Raw genomic sequence first — 18,146 nt, forward strand, 5'->3', positions numbered from 1 at the left:
CCCCATAATAGGTTGCAGGTGTTTGTCTCAGAGATGAGAACAGATAATGAATAAAACATGCTTGGAGCTTTGGGTCCAGAATATGTGACAAGTAAGAATCTGATGACTTTGGGAATCAGATGAAATATGAGTTTGAGCTCATCTGCAAAGCTTTTAACGAATCCAAGATGCAGTGGAGCATACTGCTGCTTATGGGCTACGGTTTGCCCCTGGTTTATGGGAGGACAGGAGAAAGATGGGGGCAGAAGGATCTGGAAGTGAAAAGAAGAGGGAAAAGGAGACAAAAGAAGCACAAACCAAGTTCTGACTAGTGATGCCCTGTGGAGCCTAAAAGCAAGACAATCTCCCTTGTGCTCCAGCAATCTCATCGAAGAGTGAATTTGATCTTTCTGCTTTTGTGTCAGAAGAAAAGACATAAGATTACTCTGCAGATCAATACATTTTATAAATATACTACAATTTATAGACTCGGATGTTACAGCATTTTATATCATCCATGATTTCACTTTGCCCTGTGTGGTAAAATAGAGAAATTCCTTATTGCATTTTAATCTAAAAACAAACATTTTATGTCAAGTCATCCCTTTACCACATAAAAAGCCATACTTACACATATGGAGAGTAAGATAGCTTTGTGTGTGTGTTTTTCCCCCATGGGAAGTTATCTTATGTCCGTATGTGTAAGCATAGCTCTTTTAAAGAAAGAAAGATAGACTGACACTAAGATTTTAAATTTTGACAAACATATCTGTTCAAATTCCAATTGTGATTTAGGCAAAGTCCAGCAGGTGTAGCTGTAACACTGCTCAAATCCACCCTTGCTCTCTTAATGGCAAGATGGCCTGGAGTCAATGTAGAATCCAAACTTCTGCTTGTGAACTCCATATCTCTGTACTCTCAGAGAAGGGCTCCATCTCAATGTCAACTGTTGCCATCTTCAAAACACACACACACACACACACACACACACACACACACACACACGGGAATTGGGATATTGGGATCCTAGTATTTTGAGATCCCCAGGGAAATACATAATCAAGTTACTAGCTAGCACATCCACCAAGCAGTTTGGTAATGGGCCCCTGGTGATCCACGCGTCTTCGAAAATGCCCACCCAACCATTCATTTCTCTTATTTCTTCAGCATCTACCAGCTGACAGGCTCTGAAGACACAATAAGGTATATAAACCATTGGCCCTGAAGTTGCAACTTTTCCCTTCCATACATTAAAATATATATGTAATGCTTGAAGGAATCGAAGAAATTTTCTCATACAAAAGTACAAAATTTGTTTCAGACAGTAGGATAACTCTACACTCCACCATTTACTAAGTATATGATGTTAGAAAATTCACTTGGATTCTCTGAGCTCTCTCAAAGTGAACCAACGATAACACCTGCCTCAAAGGTTTGAAGTGGGGGCAAACAATATGATATACGTGAAAGTGTTTGATGAAGCATACGGTGTCATGCTGGTGTCATTTTGTTATTAGTAATGTTGATTATATCATGAGGAAGAATGCTCTCATGTCTTCTACCTAGAGTTCATCTCAAAGGATCAAACTGTAAAGTGAGGGATCGTCCGTCTGTGCTTGGCTTACAGGCTCAATTCCATTCTCTGCTTATGTTTGAGTGGTTCTGCCAGTCTCATTGTTCATCATTAATTTTTCTTGTCATTCTTGACTGTGAATTCCTTGTGTTTAGGGACTGTAAAATATTCATCTCCTTTACCAAAACATCTGCCATAATGTTTGGCACATCATAGTTATTCCATAATGTCGATGGAATAAATATTTGAATTCAGTGAAGCACAGAAGCACATTTTTAAAAGAATGTGTCTATTTAATTTGCCCATTTGTGTCTAGGAGCTATCAGACTAGAGAACAGGGTAATATTCAAGCACTTTGGGGAAATTGGGCATCACTGTAATTCTTAGATACTCTCCTAATTTATTACAAATCAATCAAGATATTTAGTGAGAAAAATTATGCTCAAAGTAGTACATTATATGTTTTGGGGGATTAAAAATTATGATATAATATCTCTTTCTCACAATCAAGGATTTTTAGGACTGAAATGAGAAATAATACAAAGACAAAGAAAGTTAAGTGTAAGAAAGGTATAGCAAAGACCGCTGACCATCAAACAAAATTCAAGCTCTCCCTTCGATAGTTTTGAGTTGTACTCAGAAGGAGCCTAGCCATCCAGGGATCACATTTTCCATCACATTCGCCAATGAGGCTATGAGAGTAATGCATGTTTGTCACTTCCAGACCAAGATAGTTTATCTTCTCCAGTCTGCTGGATGAATACGGAAGACTCCAAGGTCTCGGGGATGCTGCAGGCTGTGATGGAAGCAATCTGGGTTCCTGAATCATCATGTGGAGGAAAGTCCATACTGGCTGGTAACCTGCACTGGATTATGACATGCACAAGAAATAAGGGTCTATTGGGTGAAGCCACTGGAAATTTGGAATTAATTTGTCAGAGCAGCTAGCATTATCCTGACTAATAGAAGGCATAATAAGACACCACATGATTTTCCAATGAATGGGGCATGCATTGTATACTTTGGCTTTAGAAGAGAGAACAAGCACTGCAGGATCAAGTGAGTTAAAAACTTCCTTCAGGAGGTAAAGTTGGAATTGAGCCTTATAGAGCAGAAACCATATTCCACATGGGAAGAATAGCACAAGCAAACATATCAAGGCAGGAGATTGAAAAATGTTGAGAAGACAGTGAGTAGATAAACTGTACCAGAATACCAAGACAATCCTAACTACAAAAACCATCAAGTCTTTTGGACAGTAGCTTGGCTATTGTCTTTAAGTTATGAGCCACAAGCGGTAAGAACCACCTCACACAGGTTTCATAATACAATAATCAGACATTTTCTTCTCCAAGAAAACCCAGCTTTGGCTCTTACAGAATCAGAGCTTGCCAGTCAGCTACGTAGAAATATGAAGCACTCGTTTCAATTGTGTTTTCCTCTTGGAATTTCTGTTATCACTGAAGGCACAGTCAGACCTGGGTATGAGAAATCGGAATCATTTAGTAAAGCCAGTATGGAAAGGCAGTACGTGTTCTTTAGCTACTCTCAGAGGAGGAATCAAAAGCTGAGATATTTGATATCAATTCATGTGATGCTTTACCACTTCTCCATGGGGACAGAGGTGATGTATCACACTGGTCTTTGTTTGCTCATTGAAACACAATAAAAACTTTGGCTATAATAGAAAGACAGAATTGTAGGATGGGATTATATAATCATATAATTCATATATAATTCAGCATCCTAATTTTGTGTTAGGATCACTTATGTTTCCTATTGAGGACCATAGATTCTTAAGTGATACTTCTAATTAAAGAGATTTAATGACAAATCAGAGACTGAAATCACAGAAAATATTAAATTAGTAACCTTTTCATTTGTTTCAAGTGACAAAATAGCTTAAGATAAAAAAAGAGTAATGAATCATGCAGATAATAGAATTTTAGAATTTCTTTTAACATCCTGAGAGAGGAGTAAGCTGGGTTTTGAGAACAATTGGATCTAAGATCTCAGCTTTTACTGTTATGCCTCTCTATCTTTCATCTGAGTTTTATTCTTTGTTTATCTGCTTTATTCTTCTATGTTCAGAACAGTTTTCTCTGTTTCTTTGTACACATGAGCACATGATGGGAAGTGGCTGTTGCCAAAAGATCTCAAGTTTATCTCTTGGTTCAAGAGAGTAGATGGATTATTCTGAGCTGGAATCTCTTAGTCCCTAATCTAAACATATGAGAAAGAATCTGATTGGAGAAATACTTTCGACCAGAGGTTGGGAGGTCCTAGGCTCATTGGTTTATCATGGGGCAATTACTATTGTTACCTTGTAGATGGTGCTGAGTAGAGCTTGGGAATTTGTGAACGAGAGCAAAAGATAATTCTCAGAAATGGTAAGTCTATTAGATAGACATGTAAGTGCTAAGTGACTTAGGCAAGGAAACACACATAGCCAGTGAACGCAGAAATGTGAACAGAATACCAGGAGGTCAAGTGGCTTACTCCAGAAAATAGCCAGTTAATGAAACAGAAATGTCTAAGCCCAGCTTCTTAATCCAGTACTGGTAGTTGTTTATGAAATGTTTCTTTCTCATCATTTCAATCTTCATGGGAACTTCTTGGTCCCTGAAACCATTCTAGACAAGAATCTGTCTCAAATGCTCAACTCTTGGTTTATATTCTCCCCTGAGCTTCCAAATACCAATCTCCAGGGACATTTTAGGCAATTATTTGTTCCTAGGCAATGTCCTTTCCCTTTCTGTACCATTTAGACGTGTGTATTGTTTAACGCACATGGTCTCCTGTCCAAATGATTGCTTGCTAGAGTTGTCAAAGAAGATGCTAAATTGTACAATTTGGTACAGATAATGCTTTGGAAGAGGAAAGACATTTGTCACTTTCTTGCATTAACACCACCTGAATTTGCTGAAAACAAAAAATAATATATGCTTGAAACATAAGTGTCAGTCATAGCTTGCTATCTACTGGAGTTCAGATTTACCAGGTCAGTTGAAAAATAGACAAGACAGCAACAATTTAATTAGCAAAGCTGACATGTATGCCTCAGCCTCAGTCACGATGAGAGACACCTTAAAAGGTTAGATCCAAAAGCTTAAATTCTTTCTTACCTTAAATTTTAAAATATCTTCTCAAGAAGATAGAGTGATTAACTGCAATCTACTGAATCCATGTATTTTATGTATCTAAATGATGATGAAATGATCTCTGAGAACTGCAGACCAGGGTTGCCCATCATGTTGCTGGAGACAAGAGGAGGGCTGTAGTGTCTCAGGAGCAGGTCTGCAGTCTCTCAAAAGGAGGGCTATGTCTCTCAGGAGGAGTGCTGTAGTTACTCAGGAGGAGGGCTATAGACTCTCAGGAGGAGGGCTGTAATCTCTCAGGAGGAGGGCTGTAGTCTCTTGGAAGGAGTGCTGTAGTCTCTTAGGAACAGAGCTGTAGTCTATCAAAAGGAGGGCTACTGTCTCTTAGGAGGAGTTTGTAGTCTCTCAGGCAGAGGGCTATAGTCTCTCAGGAGGAGGGTTGTAGTCTCTCAGAATCCATTCTACAACCCCCCCACCGCACCCCAAGGTGAGACTCATTGTTAACGCGTAGCATAATAACATGGCTGTCTCCCCAAATCCAGTGGCCTCACATTAAATTATCCCACTAGATTTGAATTCAAATTATTGCCAAAGTGTTTACTTTGATCACTTCCTAAAGTAACATATCCCTGACCAAATTTCTTGACAAATACCATTTATTATTGCTCAGTAGTAATGACAAATGGAATAAACCGAGAGAAAATATCTCACAAATAACTAATTTAGAGGCTAATGCTGAACATTGTCTATTAGCCAGCTTCTCTTTGGGACAGATGTTGTAGTTCATGTTCTTCTTCATTTTAATTGTTGATCACCAAGTCTGTCTCTACCTAATACAGAGCTAATACAGGTTATAAGGAGACTGAGATAGAGTACAGGATACTACTATCAACATTTTACAGTTTGAAGATTTATATATTCTCTTTTACATGGATTCTTTTAAAGAAAAAAAATCCTTCCATGATTATGAAATATGGTTTTTTTTAGAAAATCCTAGAGACAAAAAACTAAGAAAATTAGTTACCCACAATCCCCAAACACAGAATAACTGATAATATTTTAAGCATTATTCTGAGAGAGAGAGACAGAGAGAGAGAGAGAAGAAATTATCTTTCTCCTTCTCTTTTTTTTCCTAGTACTCCCACATAAGTGTGTAGGAATTTTGAATCAAATAGCTAGAGGTGGTCAATAGTAGCACATGGAACTGCTTGTTTGTCTGGTGGATACTGTATTCTAAAAAATAATCGATGAAACCTAAAACCCTCACAGGCAGTGCAGTTCTATCCCTTTAAGCACTTCTACCCAGAAAACTCAAGGACAGCATGCTGTTCATCCAGGATGGAGCTGGAATTCCAGTGAGAGAGGAGAGCAATAAAAAGACCTGAGGTGAAGGAAATACTAGATGTCCTCTGAAGTAGACTCACTATCAACTGAAAGGTGAAACTTAATAGGAAATAAAATAAATGGTTGGCATTATCTTCTGGGCCCTGGGTGTCTGTTTAATTGCCTGGGTGTCTGTTTAATTAGGTTCATGAAAAGAACCTACTATTAGATATTTTAGCTGTTTTTTTCCATAACTAAAAGATATGCCATACATTTTTTAAAAATTAGAACTATACCCAAAAGAGTTTTTTAGCTTTATAAGACTTTTCATTGCATTACAAGCATTGACACAACATTAAATAATATCAAAATATGATTCTTTTTATGATTGCATAATATTCCATTATGTGATGCAGCATTATTTATTTAACTAATCCTTTTATATTGATTACTTATATTTCAAGGTTGTTTTTTATTTTATAAATAAACCTGCATAATATGCCAGTTTCGGATTGCATTTGTATTTTCTTTTTTTATACTAACTTCCAACTAGAGGAATTTTGAGGCCAAAGGTTAAGAAACTTTTTTAAAGTTCTTGATAAGTATACTTAAATTCCCTTCCAGAAAAGTATAAAAGTTCCCATTTCCTCCACTCATATATTTTTTAGCCTGAAAGGTGATTTTGATTAGATAATTGAAAAATTTCTTGAATTTGATTGTTTTTAGAAACACACCTAAATTATCAATGCACCTTAGCTTTAATAATTTTAAAAGTGCAGTAGTCTGTTGAAAATTCATATTATCAAAAGGAGAATAATGCAGAAGCAGAGAGAATGAGGCACATTGGGCAAGCAATTGTGAATTCTCCTTTTAGTTGGGAGTTCACTCGCTAGAAACATTTCCTCAAGCAGAAGATGCATTTGCACATTGCCACAGTGGGCTCAGTCAGGGTTGGCACATGGCCCTTACGTGTGACGGACAAATCTCCCACATTCCCGGTGGTTTCCCTGCCTTCCCACCCCATCAAGCTGACTGCCCTGTGAAACCCCATGTGTTACTACAGAAACAACTCAACTAGTAAAGTCTCAGGTTGTTCATTTACTGTTGGCATGCGTAGCCAGATAAATAAAACAATTCCTCAGAGAGTTCTGGAAGTATTTTGGGGAGTAGGTAAATAAAACAAAGGAAAAAGAGTTTAGGCCCAAGTAACAGAAAGATACTTCCTTGCTTGCAGAAAGAACTATTTATGATACTGGCTCTCCAAACAGAGCAAAGGAAATCTTACAGCTTAAGACAACTAAAACTAGATTGGGAGAACAATTTCTTACTGTCAGAAGCGGAGACTTTGGTGGTGAATGCTATTTTTTCTTTCCCCTTCTTTTACAAAAGAAAGTTCCCAAAACAAGACTAAGAAATATGCTTCACACATTGAAGTCCAAATTTAAAGGTGCATAAAGCTTACGCACACACACACACTCAGCAGTCACCAACTTTACCAACACTCTCACTTACTCACTGATCCAGCTATGTACCCAGTGGCCTCTTAAAAGTTCCCTTCCTTCAGAAGCAACTGTGTTTGTGTGTGTGCAAGTGCATGTGTGTTGGTCTTAGCACCGACTCTGTTACTAGTAGATGCAAGGGTAAAGAATTTGAGGGAGGAAAGAAAGCGAAGGGAAATGCACCTCTCTTCATCGTGATTTATTATGGCCTGACCTCCCATTTACACTAGCTTTTTATTTATTTATTTCTTCTGAAAATGGTGTTGTTTCAAGTTGCAAGTTACTAAGTTGATCATTTCATGACTCAGGACTAGGAACTGAAGGTTTTTCCACCATAAGTGTTAATAATTCAGATGTTCAATGCCCACATGAAGTATTTTTGAAAGTCTTATTTTTTTCTTATAAGCATGCATTTTTCAGAATATATTTGTGTTTCCTTTGCTGGACTAAAATTCCGAGAGGAAAAAAAAAGCTTTGAAATTCCACTACTTAAAACTGTTTGCATCTGGCTTTTTCATGCCTGGAAGACGTAAATCCAGTAGAGCCCTTCTGCCTTCTGAGCAGGCTGGTTTCAATTTTCTTCACTCCCATTTCCTTTTCTTCCCTTCTCTACTTCTCTTCTTCCTCTTTCTCCTTTCCTTTCTTTCCATCATCCTAGGTTTCTCCCGTTTAAAAATATTCTTTGTAACTCCTCTTCCTTTCTTTCTCCTTTTTCTCTTCCTTTGTCCTTTTTTTTTGTCTCTTTTTTTGTCCTGTATAGACAACTCATTGTGAGTAGTCCTACTTAAGTTCATAATCTGAGACAGTGTCTTAGTTTGCCAAGGCTGCTATAAGAAATACCACAGACCATTTGGGCTCAAACAACAGGAACTGATTGTCTCACAGTTTTGGAGGCAAGAAGTCCAAAATCAAGTAAGTGGTTGTGCCATGCTTTTTCTGGAAGCTGCAGAGTTCTGGCAGTAGCTAGGTGGCAATGCATAACTCAATATCTGCCTCCATCACATGGCCATCTGTCTGCTTCCTTCTGTCTCCCACTCCTCTGTTCACACAGATTCCAGTCATATTGGCTTAAGGCCCACCCTGATCCAGTTTGGCCTCACCTTAATAGGATCTTTGTAGATCCTATTTACAAATAAGTTTGCATCCATAGGACTGGGTCCAGCATTTGAACCCGGATTTGTGGGGGACATGAATCAATCCATAACACAGAGCTTGGATTTAGGAGCTCATTGTTTCCTCTACCCAATTCTTACTTCTTCAGACTCATTTGATTGCTATTTAGACTTTTCTGTGTATGCCTTTTCTTATTCCCAACTCTCTTTTCTGTGCCCAGGTCCATAAAAGTTGTACAAAATATTCTGGATCTTCTTTCCCAAATAAACAGGCAAGAAAGATTCAGGGGGAGAAAAACACAGAAAATGTAAATCTTTTCATGATTCACCATCCTGTAGAAAGCCAAATGTTTGTTCGGGGCCAGGGTCAAATAATGGTAAGGATTGCCATGTTTGACCTCTCTGGTGCTTTCCTTTATAAGGCTGGAGGAGATGATATTCCCCTTAGTAGCTCTTTCTGATCTGGCTGTGATCTCCCTCTTTTAAAAAGGTATATGGGAAACTAGTTGAAAACCAGGTCTGTGATACTGCATGAGTAGTACTAAATCAAGGGCAATCTGATATTAATTCTTAATTAGAATGCTTCAAACCTCATGGATTAGGAAAGATATTATAATATTTTAAAGTCCTTTGACTCCCATATTTTCCTGAAGTTAACTTTAGAAAGTTAACAAAGTTTATTCATTTCTTTAATACATGTGAAATTCTGTTAACACAAGCATCTGAGAACAACAAAGGTTGGTATTGTATACTACAGTGAACTGATCACAGGCTGATCCTGTCTCGTGCACTTCTTATGAAATGAGTCAGCATCGTGGCCATAGGCTTATAAAAATTAAAAAGAAAGGAAGACAGAGAAAGCCCTGTGTGTAGGCACATTCCTCACCCTTTATTTTTGTGGGTCAGGATCAAGCATCTTTCTTTCCCTTACATGGGAAAATGGATCTGAGCCTCCACAGAAAACTTTTAGGCTGCTGACCCCTATCAGACTGTGACTCTGGTCACTTAGCTTCTCAGTGGGATATTTTATGCCTTTCTTTATGTTTCTCAGATGCACTGGATATCTTTATTTTGCTCCTGGTGGGCCATCCTCTTTCTCACCTTCTGCACCCTTCTCAGTGCTCTGAGTGATGGACCCAGATGTGCAGCACTGAGGGGCTCCAGGCTTTTGGTTGAGTTCTGCCCATTGGAGATCCAGCCTGCAAGAGATTCAGCAGGCAGTAGGAGAGTGCACCTGGGAATTTTTTTTTTTGCCTAATTCCCTTCCTGATACATCATCTCGGATTAATGCCATCCTTCTATCAAAAGTCACAGCTGCTGTTAAGAGGCCCTCTCTCAATACAATCTCTCCCTGGGTTCAGGTGACTGTTGCTTCCTCTTGCCCCTTCAGGCATAGGGGTGATAAAGGCTCCCTGCTGTTGCTGGCATCCCTGTCCCTCCTCATTCCTTTTTCTGAACTCTTCTCACACCTTCATAAATTACCCAATTTTAGTATACTGTCTGTTTTCTTTTGGGACACTGACTGACACTCCTGGGTAATCATTAGGTTCTATCTATCTATCATAGGCCATAAAATGTTGCAATGTGCAGGCATTCAAAGTTTGAATTTTATAGTATTCAAATACTATAGTATATATTATTTATATCACAAAATTTTCTAAGAATAAATAGTGCAATATATGGTATATAAAAGTGTATTTAGAAGTCCTTAGAGACTTTTAAGTAGGGGAGTGTATTCAGCTGGTTTATACCTTAGAAAGATCACTCTGGCTGCTATGTGTCTAATGGACTCTATGTACAGGAACAAATTTGGAGGCAGAAATACTACTTCAGAGACTATTGCAATAATCTAGATAAGAGGTAATGGTGGCTTGGGCAAGGTGGTAGCAGTGGAGATGGTGAGAAGTGGTTGGATTCAGAATGTATTCTAAAGTCATAGCTGGCTGGTGGATTAGATGATGGGATTAAGGGAAAGAGAGGAATCTAGAATGACTTATCTAGATTTTTCTCCTGAGCAATTGAGTGAATGAATATTGATGGCATTTACTTAAATGAGGAATAGTTGGGGAAGTGAATTTTGGGGGTTTGGCACAATCAAGTGCTCTGTTTATGCCATGTTAAGTTTGACATATTTCTTATACAGGAAGAGCAATTGAGTGGAACATTGGATATGCAGGGGACAACAGTCTTCTATTTCCTCAAGTTCTGGTCTCTTTTAAGTTGATGCATAGTGGATGAAAATGACCATAAGTATGACACAGCTGGGAAGATGCATCAGAGCTTACTGCCCTGTGGTTACAGCCTATAAGAAAATGCTCTTGCTTCAATCCTATGACAAATCTCGGGGTCTTACCTTTATTTAATTCAATCTGAATAGAATGTGGGTGGTTTGAAAGATTCAAGTCACTTGTTCTTATGTCAGTATGGTGTGTCCCTAGATTCTCTGATTTTCTTTCACTAACGTCAAGTTAGTAGGGAATAGTAATGTGCCCAATATTTTGGCCCCTCCCAACTGATCAGATGCTCAAGATGATAACATCTCTTTCCAGAAGCGATATTCCAATTTTTTCATTACTAATTTGCTATTCACCCTCTAGACATCTTGAGCTACTGTGCCAGTTTGAATGTATTATGTCCCCCAAAGCGCCATTATCTTTGATGTAATCTTGTGTGGGCAGATGTGTCAGTGTTGAATAGATTGTAATTCTTTGAGTGTTTCCATGGAGATGCGCCCCACCCAACTGTGGGTGATGACTCTGATTGGGTAGTTTCCATGGAGGCGTGGCCCTGCCCATTCAGCGTGGGCCTTGATTAGTTTACTGGAGCACTATATAAGCTCAGACAGAAGGAGCGAGCTTGCTACAGCCAAGAAGGACACTTTGAGGAATGCACAGAAACTGAGAGAGGAACTGCAGATGAGGGACAGTTTGAAGACGGCCGTTAAAAGCAGACTTTAGCTCCGGAGAAGCTAAGAGAGAACAAATGTCCAAGAGCAACTGAGAGTGACCCTTTGGAGACAAGCTGAAGCCTAGAGAGGAACGTCCTGGGAGAAAGCCATTTTGAAACCAGAACTTTGGAGCAGACACCAGCCACGTGCCTTCCCAGCTAAGAGTTTTCTGGACACCATTGGCATCCTCCAGTGAAAGTACCCAATTGTTGATGCCTTACCTTGGATACTTTATGGCCTTAAGACTGTAACTGTGTAACCAAATAAACCCCCTTTATAAAAGCCAGCCCATTTCTGGTGTTGTACATCCCAGCAGCATTAGCAAACTAGAACAGCTACCAAACTTGGAATAGTCTTTCATGAAATGGGAAGTTCTCAGAGAGCCTGAATTGAGGAAATTTAACCAGGACCCAAAACTTCTCAGTCCTGCAAGGGATCTCAGAGGTTATCTCATCTGAAACCCTCACTGCAAATGCTGATAATCTGAGACCAGTAAGGTTAAATAGCCCAATATCTCACAGTAGAAAGTGACAGGCTGAGTCTAGAAGCCAGATCAATTAACTCCCAGCACAGTGTTATTATCATTCCCCTTCAGGATCATTCATTCATTCATTCATTCATTCATCCATCACGCATTTGGGGAGGCCCTGCTGTGTATCACATGCTGGGGCTAGCTGCTTAAAGACCAAAATAAATCAATATGATTCCAGTCATCAAGACTTTTCAGTCTAGTTAATGGCTTCTTGATGTAAGTAGGGAAATTTTAACACAAGACATGCTAGGTGCTATAATAAAATAAAGAACAAAACTATGAAAAGTCCCAGAGGTAGTTGACACTCACCCATATTGGGTCCTGAAGAATGAAGAAAAGTTAATCAGGCAGAAATGCAAAGGTAAGATATTTAGGAAAGGGGTAGCAACAGAGAAATTCAAGATAAGTAGATCAGTGTGTGAATGGGATGCAGTGGTGAGAATTGAGATTATACAGGTGGACTGGGGACAGACAGAGAATCTGATGGGCCTGTCTAACGAGTTTGGAGTCTATCCAGGTCAGAAAGAATGTTTTTTTTTAAGTAGGAGAATAATGTGCTTGGATTTGTTTTTAGGCTGCTCTGGCAGCAGCACTGGGGTTGGGCAGAAGAAAAGAAACTACTGACAGATCAATGACTATATATCTATGGAGATGTGTGTATATTGGGCTATGGCATTGTGTTTTTTTTTTGAAGCGTTTGTGTGCTTCTGCCCTGTGTGCCTTCATTCTTACTCAAAATCACTTATTGAGAGCTTACTAGGAGCAAAACACCAAGGTCATAAGATGTAGCCAGGGGTCTCTAGGAATTTTTCCATCTGTTTTGCACAGCATACTAAAGTGAAAGAGCTAAAAAGCTTCAGAGTAGATAGATACTACTACTAGAGGAATTAGGAATGGCTTTTCAGAGTAAATAAAATTTGACCTAGAAGGTGATGGCTGGGTAGGACTCTTACAAGGAGAGACACTCAAGCATTTTGACCAAAATGTCCTCCCTCCTTGTCCACTAAAACACAAACTAAAACATCTCTCCATCATTTCCTTCTTAGAACTCAGAATAACACAAGTGTTCTGACAGTGTTGCCAACACTGACTAAGACTGTCATGCCAAAATTTCTGGTTGAAAATTAAAGAGGAAACAATGCAACTATTTCTATTGGGCATATGATACCAAACAACATAAGCTGTGTTTTCATTGAATTGGTTAGCTGTTGTGACAGTGTGGAAACTCAGCCAAAATGGTTGACATGGAATGCTAAGGCCTTGGCATATGCTAAGCCTGACTGTAGATAATTCAGCCAGTTTTTCCCTTAAGGTTTCCAACCAGAAGCCACAAACATAAAACACCATCTCTTTGTCACGGGCCCTTTCAAAGTGCCTGCCAACAAGTTGGTCCAGATAGGTTGATTTTATTTTATTTTTAACTCAAGTCTAGTTTTAGATAATGCCAGAAATACAACCCAAATCCTAAATTAAAAATAAACAAATAGTTCAAGCCCTGTCCTATCCATAAATAATTCATTGCATCCCACTCTACACTGTGGGTAAATAATCCGGGGAAGCAACCTCGAAAAGAACATAAAGTGCTTGCCATTTCTTTCTTGGTTTTGTTTCTCTGAAAAGACACAGTTGCCACCTGTTATATATGGTCATAAGCAAGTTCCCAACCATATAACTGAAAGGAAAAAAAAAAAAAGAAAAGAAAAATTAACTGAATCAGTCTGCATAAGTAAGGAAGGTGCTGATAGATAACAGCAAAGAAAAACCAGTTAAGAGTTGACCAGGACAAGAGGGGCTGACTTTTCTCCTAGTTACAAATGTGTCTGGCCTGTGTCCATGGCTAGATCATATATCTGACAATATCCTCCCTTTTAATGCTTTGCAGATCCAAAGTATATTATCATACCCTAAGCCTGAACTCTCCAGGGAAATTATGTCAAGCCATAACCAAGGAAGTCGGATTGTAAAAATCACCCAAGGAAACAGCTGTCTGGAATTCGCCTTTAGGAAATGAGGAAGGTCCTACTCCAAAAGGGGGCACTGTGAGACTGCAGAATAATGACTGATTTCTGGGCTTTCACCTCCAAAGTCTCTAGAAGAATTATTCTCAGCATTTACCCCAGAAAGAAAAGTCAGGAAAATAGAATTCACCTTTATTTTTAGAACTTATCTCTGTGCACTCAGGGTGGACCGAAAATTTTCGTCAACTAATCTTTCCAGTTCATGATGCATAGACAACACATCCCTCATGCGGGCAGGAAAAAAAATAATTTTTATAAAGCCTCTAGGTCAGATGCATTCATTATTTGGATCTGCTGACCTGAGTGGTGGTGCTATTTTAGAAGAATGGATCAAATCAAGATGACTTATCTTAAAAAAGAAAGATGAGATTTCTGCAAAATACTGAGTAAACAACTTAGCAGGCAGAAGTATGAATCTGTGTTGATACGGATAGGAAGCAGTCATACAACTTTCCCCTAAAGCGTTTGAGCTGTACCATTTTAAAAATGAGATCCCATTGCCAAGAGCTGCTTAAAAGGTAAAGAGGCATTCTTTGTCCGTAAGTAAGGCTCACAGCCACATCTTAGAAGATCTGCAGGGAAACTGAAAAGTAGAAAAGCCTCATTGTGTTATGTGACTGAGTTTCTTTCTTTCTTTATTTCTAGCCAGAGTTTTCATGGAATAAATATCAAAGTCCCTACTCTCATTTATAGCAAAGAAGAGCACATTCTCCTTCAAGCATTATTTCCTAAGCACCAAATATGAACTTAACGTTATGTCAGATGCTGTAGAGGAACCAAAATAGTAGAACTGAAGGTATGCCCCATGGGTCAACCCCAAAAAATACACCCAACAAGAGACCCTGTGACATCCTCTTGACCATTACACTGGTAGGATCTCATGGTATTGAACCAAGCCAGTGTCCTCTACAAACACAAATTCCTGATCTCTTTAAATGCACATGGTTGGATTTTTTTCTGGCCAAAGTTCATGGAGAACTTGAAGGGACTTTAATAATAGTTAAGTTTATTTTGGTATGATTATTTTCTTACTCTGACTATACTTCTGCTTTACAGGTATTATCTTTTTAAATCTTTATAACAACTCATTAGGTTTGTCCCCATTTTACAAATAAAGAGATAGGAGATTAGAAAAAAATTGGTAATTTGCTCCAAGTTAATAAAATGCAAAGTTGTGAATATGAATCTAAATCTAAGACTAGAACCTGGGCTACATTATACCAATTTTCAGGATTGGAAAAACTGTTATGCCATCAAGTCCAAATATTCAACAGACAATGTATTACCTCTGTAACTTGCTCACCTCATGTTCACCCGGTCTCCCAAACATGATAACTCACTCCCTTCTCAAGCAAGTTATTTCTAAAGCTCTGTAGTCACGTTTTCAACAAATACCTTGAAGTAGAACCAAAAAAGATACCTGAGAAAGTCCAGAAACATCAGGAGTTGCAGCTCACAAAACCTTCCACACACTTGTGTTAGCTCCTGTGAGTGATTCACGAAGCTGCAGAATTTGCAACAGATGGCCACTTCGGAATATACTTCTTTCTGAGCAGTCTGGCCCTGTGCTAGACATCCTATGAGGATCCCAGCAAAGCAATGCATCTTTGGTATGTGAACTGAGTTGGCAGCAACGTACGCAGCTGACAGGGTACAGAGCAGGTGTTTCAATTGCTTTGGCAAATATCTGTTTCTCATAGGTGGTGGCTGGGTAACAAAACCAAGAGTGCATCTATATTCATAAGGTATATTGGTGTGTAATTCTCTTTTCTTGAGGTATCTCTAGCTGGCCTTTGTGTGAGGGTGATGTTGGTCTCACAGATTAGAGTATTGTTCAAGTCTTGTATTTCCTTGTTGATATCTGACTAGATGGTCTATCCTTTATTGCAAGTGGTGTATTGAAGTCTCCTACTGCTGATGTACAACCATCTATTTTCCCCTTCAGATCTGTCAAAATTTGCTTCATATATTTTGGAACTCTGCTGTTAGGTATGTATAAATTTATGATTGTTAAGTCTTCTTGTTGAATTGACCCCTTTATCAATAAATAGTGGCTTTCTTTGTCCCTTGTAACAGCTTTGGAATTATGGTCAATTTTATTTGATATTAGTATAGATACCCCAGCTCTCTTTTGGTTACTATTCCCCTGATATATTTTTTTCCATCCTTTTACTTTCAACTTACTTGTGTCTTTGAATTTAAGGTGTGTTTCTTATAAACAACATATAGTTGGGTCATGCTTCTTTATCCATTCTGCCAATGTGTTTCTTTTGACTGGAGGGTCTAATCCATTTATATTTAAAGTAACTACTGATAATGCAGGATATTATTCTGCCATTTTACTGGTTGGTCTTTGTAAATCTTATACATTTTTTAATCTCTTAATTCTTCTGTTAATGCCTACGTTCATATATATTTGATTTTTTGTATTGTACCATTTTGTGTTCCTTCTCACTTCTCTGTGTATATATTTTTCGTATTTTTTTTTTGTGGTTACCATGGGGCCTAAATTTAACATTCCACATCCATAACAATCATGTTTGGCTTGATACCAACTTAACTTCAATAGCATACACATACGCTGCCGTTCTTTAGAGAACAGAAATCACAATAGTTTCTACTTGGTGTTCCTTTCTATGTTTGATTAGAGCCAATCATTTTCAAAACGCATGCATACATGTATTTACGTATCAAGGTATGGATTATGCTACAGGTCACAAGGCTGATTATTTCTCTTATGTGTGCTTCCATCTCAATAATCAGTACAGTGATTAACTCCTGACAACTCATTAGAAGCATGATATCATGGAAGAAAGCACTGAACTTAGAAAATCCCTGGACTCAAGTCCCAACTTTATCATGTAATGGCTGTGGATTTAACTGCTCAGGCACCCAGTTTCCTCATTAGAAAAACAGAGTTGATGGAGTTGATAATAGCCTCCCAAAGTTCATTCCAGGATGTTTTGAAGAGCTTTGTCAACTAAGCACTCTGTTTATGCAAATGATTATGATAAAGTTATTTTTCAGCCCTGGCTTCCTTTAATAGAAATAATTAACTCTGACACTTCCTGGCATGATTAGAGAATAATAAATATGTACTCTTCATTTTTCATATTTTAGAAAATATGAGAGAAAGAGGAAACAGATATGTAGGTCTTTGTTGAAAGTTTTAAGGAGTATTACAGTAGAGATCAAAACCAAGAGTTAATTAAAGCTGTGGTTATCTGTCTGAATAATCATTAGAATCACCCTTGGACTTTGCAGAATGCAAATTCCCAGGCCCACCTAATACTTGCTAAATTAGGATGCTTGGGGCTGTGGTCTGGGAATTTGCACCCATTTTTTAAAATTCCACAGACCATTCTGATGATCAGCCCAGCTTGAGAATGACTGATCTAGATTGAGGGTAAATATTGATCTCCTGGTAGATGCTGAAGTCTCAGCTAGCACATATCTACCATGATTGCTGCCCCATTCAGCATCTTCTGTAAGTGTACCTCTTTCAGCAAATGTTTTAGTTTCCTTGGCTGCTCAAGCAAATACCATGTGATGGGTTGGCTTAAAAAATGGCGATTTTTGGCCCATTGTTTTGAGGTTAGGGCAAAGTCCAAATCAAGGTACCATTGTATTAGCTAGAGTTCTCTAGGGAAACAGAATCAACAAGAGAGATCTATAAATAGAAGATTTATAAAAGTGTCTCACACAACTGTGGGTATGCACGAGTCCAAATTCCGTAGGGCAGGTAGCAAACTGTCAACTCCAATGAAGGTGTTCGATGAACTCCTCAGGCAACGAACTGGCAACTTCGATGAATGTGTTCGATGAACTCTTCAGGAAACTGGCAACTTCGACAAACTCCTCAGCAAAGGCTTCACTGGTCAGCCAAAGAAGAAGTAAAGGTCTTCTATCTGTCTTGCTTAAAAGTCTTCAGCTGATTGGATTAAATCCAGCTGATTGCATTCTCTCATTGTGGAAGACATGCCCTCTTCATGTCTTCCACTGATGACATGTGACATCATCAGTCACAGCTGCAGCCAATTGACTGATGATTTAATAAACCAGCCT

General features: G+C 38.6%; 2 long non-coding RNA genes across 2 annotated transcripts in view; both read right to left on the reverse strand.

Annotated features, from left to right (window-relative positions):
- The window catches only part of LOC119538773, a 120,160-nt gene extending 104,257 nt beyond the window's left edge, over window positions 1–15,903 (reverse strand). Inside the window, exon 1 of the long non-coding RNA XR_005217646.1 lies at window positions 15,502–15,903. This is a non-coding gene — a long non-coding RNA (uncharacterized LOC119538773). The remainder of the gene's footprint in view (window positions 1–15,501) is intronic.
- LOC119538772 lies at window positions 1,406–4,853 on the reverse strand. The gene is made up of 3 exons (XR_005217645.1): window positions 4,678–4,853; window positions 2,930–3,030; window positions 1,406–2,418 (listed from the first exon to the last, which is right to left on the reverse strand). It is a non-coding gene; the product is annotated as an uncharacterized LOC119538772 (long non-coding RNA).
- Window positions 15,904–18,146: the final 2,243 nt, after the last annotated feature.

The sequence above is a fragment of the Choloepus didactylus genome, chromosome 6, assembly GCF_015220235.1.
Source record: "Choloepus didactylus isolate mChoDid1 chromosome 6, mChoDid1.pri, whole genome shotgun sequence".
Classification (NCBI taxonomy): Eukaryota; Metazoa; Chordata; class Mammalia; order Pilosa; family Megalonychidae; genus Choloepus; species Choloepus didactylus.